This window comes from Primulina eburnea, chromosome 13 (assembly GCF_022965805.1).
Source record: "Primulina eburnea isolate SZY01 chromosome 13, ASM2296580v1, whole genome shotgun sequence".
Lineage (NCBI taxonomy): Eukaryota > Viridiplantae > Streptophyta > Magnoliopsida > Lamiales > Gesneriaceae > Primulina > Primulina eburnea.
In genome coordinates, this window is record NC_133113.1 from 9,865,873 (window position 1) to 9,868,255 (window position 2,383).

Here is a 2,383-nt window from a genome sequence, read left to right on the forward strand (position 1 = left end):
TCAGTATCGATAGTGGCCTCCAAAAGGTCCCTAAGAGCATCCTGCACATAGTCAGACGCAAGAGAGTCAAACGCATCAATTCTAAAACAACTATCAGAATGCAGTGTGTGTTTAAGTGCATTAAACACATCAAAAGTAATCTCTTCGTCGCCCACTCTCAATCGCAACTTCCCTTCTTGCACATCAATCAGTGCCTTGCCAGTCGCAAGGAACGGTCTACCCAAAATCAGAGGCATCTCGGTATCCTCCTCCATGTCGAGCACCACGAAATCGGCAGGAAAAATGAATTTGTCCACTTTCACTAGCACATCCTCAATCACTCCGCGGGGGTACTTGACAGATCTGTCAGCCAGTTGCAAAGACATCCTCGTCGGCTTAGGCTCGCCCAACCCAAGTTTCCTAAACACAGAAAATGGCATCAGGTTAATACTTGCACCAAGATCACATAATGCTTTATGAAAAACAATATCACCAATCATGCAAGGAATAGAGAAACTCCCTGGGTCTTTTAGCTTCGGTGGGATTTTGTTTTGCACCAAAGCGGAGTAATTTTCAGTTAAGTTGACTGTCATATGATCCTCCAACTTCCTCTTATTTGCTAGGATATCCTTCAAAAATTTAGCATAGCTAGGCATTTGCATTAGAGCATCGGCAAAGGGAATATTAATATGCAATTTTTTAAATACCTCAAGAAACTTACCGAATTGTGCATCTAGTTTTGATTTTTTAAGTGCTGCAAGGAAAGGAGGAGGTATAACGATTTTTGGTTGTGCAGTGGGTGCTAGTGTGGAGTTATAAGACTTACCTTTAGATGTCGCGGTTTGCTCATCCACTGTTTGAGTTTTCTCTTTTTCCCTTGACTCCAAAATCTTTCCACTCTTCAACTCAATGGCCTTCACTTGCTCTTTTGGATTAGTTTCGGTGTTGCTTGGCAAGGTGCCCGGCTCTCGATTTGCTATCATCTTGGCCAATTGTCCAATTTGATTCTCAAGTCCCTTAATCGACGCATCCTGATTTTGAAGTCTAGTTTCAGTGGATGAGATAAACTTAGACATCATTTGTTCCAAGTTGGACTTTTCTTCTCTAGGAGGATCGGATCTGTACATCGGTTGTTTCCCATATTGTTGTCCTCCTTGCGGCCTATTATGACTGTTTTGACCGCCCCATGAGAAGTTGGGATGTTGCCTCCACCCAGGATTATATGTGTTCGAGTAAGGGTCATTCCTTGGGCGGTTTTGGACTCCCACTTGATTCACCGGTGCCTCATCTTGCACATAGAAGGGATTTCCATCTTGACAGTCTTTCACATAGTGTTCCCCTCCACACTTCTCACAGAATATCTCTTGAAGGCGCATCGCCGTGCCACCCACATTCAAGCTATCAAGTTTCCTGTTTAAAGCATCAAGTTGCGCAGTAATAGCAGAAAACTCAGTTACCTGGTGAACTCCTGCACTTCTCCGCTGGTTGTTTCTGTCAGATTGGGGATGATAACTGCTAGCAGCCATCTCCTCCAACAACTCATATCCTTCTTCCGCAGTCTTCCTCAACAGGTTCCCACACGCAACAGCATCTATCATAGTACGGTTAGGAGTAAGCAAACCGTAATAAAAAGTTTGAACAACTAACCCAAGTGGTAACTCGTGATGTGGGCATCTTCGTAGTAGGTCCTTGAAGCGTTCCCATGCCTCATATAAAGATTCTTGATCGAATTGAGCAAATGTTGTAATGTCTGCTCGCAACTTCATGGTTTTTGATGGAGGAAAGTATTTGATAAGAAACGCCTTCGCCATGTCCTCCCATGTAGTGATTGAACCTACAGGTAAACAATTCAACCAAGCTTTAGCTTTATCACGCAAAGAGAAGGGAAATAAACGCAGTCTAACAGCATCATCAGAAACTCCATTAAATTTAAAAGTATCGCAAATCTCAAGAAAATCCGCGATGTGTGTGTTTGGATCGTCCACAGCAGTTCCTCCAAATTGGACGGTGTTCTGAATCATCTGGATAATGGCTGGTTTGATTTCGAATTGGTTTGCTCGCACAATCGGCCTCACAATGCTGGGGCGTGCACCGTCCAAAGAAGGCTGGGCATACTCTAACATAGGTACGCGGCGTGGCATCTCAATTCGTCTCTCGTTTTGGCGCTCCGCTTCCTGCTCTTGTTCGTGCCTCTCCATCAGTTCCTTAAGTCTTTGCTGTTGTCTTCGCCTGCGGAAAGTCCTTTCAATTTCAGGGTCACGCTCAAGCTCCAAGTCAAGTGACTTTGGCATGCACCGGAAGAGATATCTAAAATAAAATATGGAGTGTTAATTCAATAAAGATAAAATACACTAAAGAAAATAACTAAAAATATAATTGTAGATTAACAGTCCCCGGCAACGGC

General features: G+C 43.6%; 1 non-coding gene across 1 annotated transcript; it reads left to right on the top strand.

The window, feature by feature from the left end:
* The first annotated feature begins 1,635 nt into the window (after positions 1 to 1,635).
* On the top strand, positions 1,636 to 1,741 carry LOC140810990 (small nucleolar RNA R71). Its single transcript, XR_012113385.1, has one exon. It is a non-coding gene; the product is annotated as a small nucleolar RNA R71 (small nucleolar RNA).
* The last annotated feature ends 642 nt before the right edge of the window (positions 1,742 to 2,383 follow it).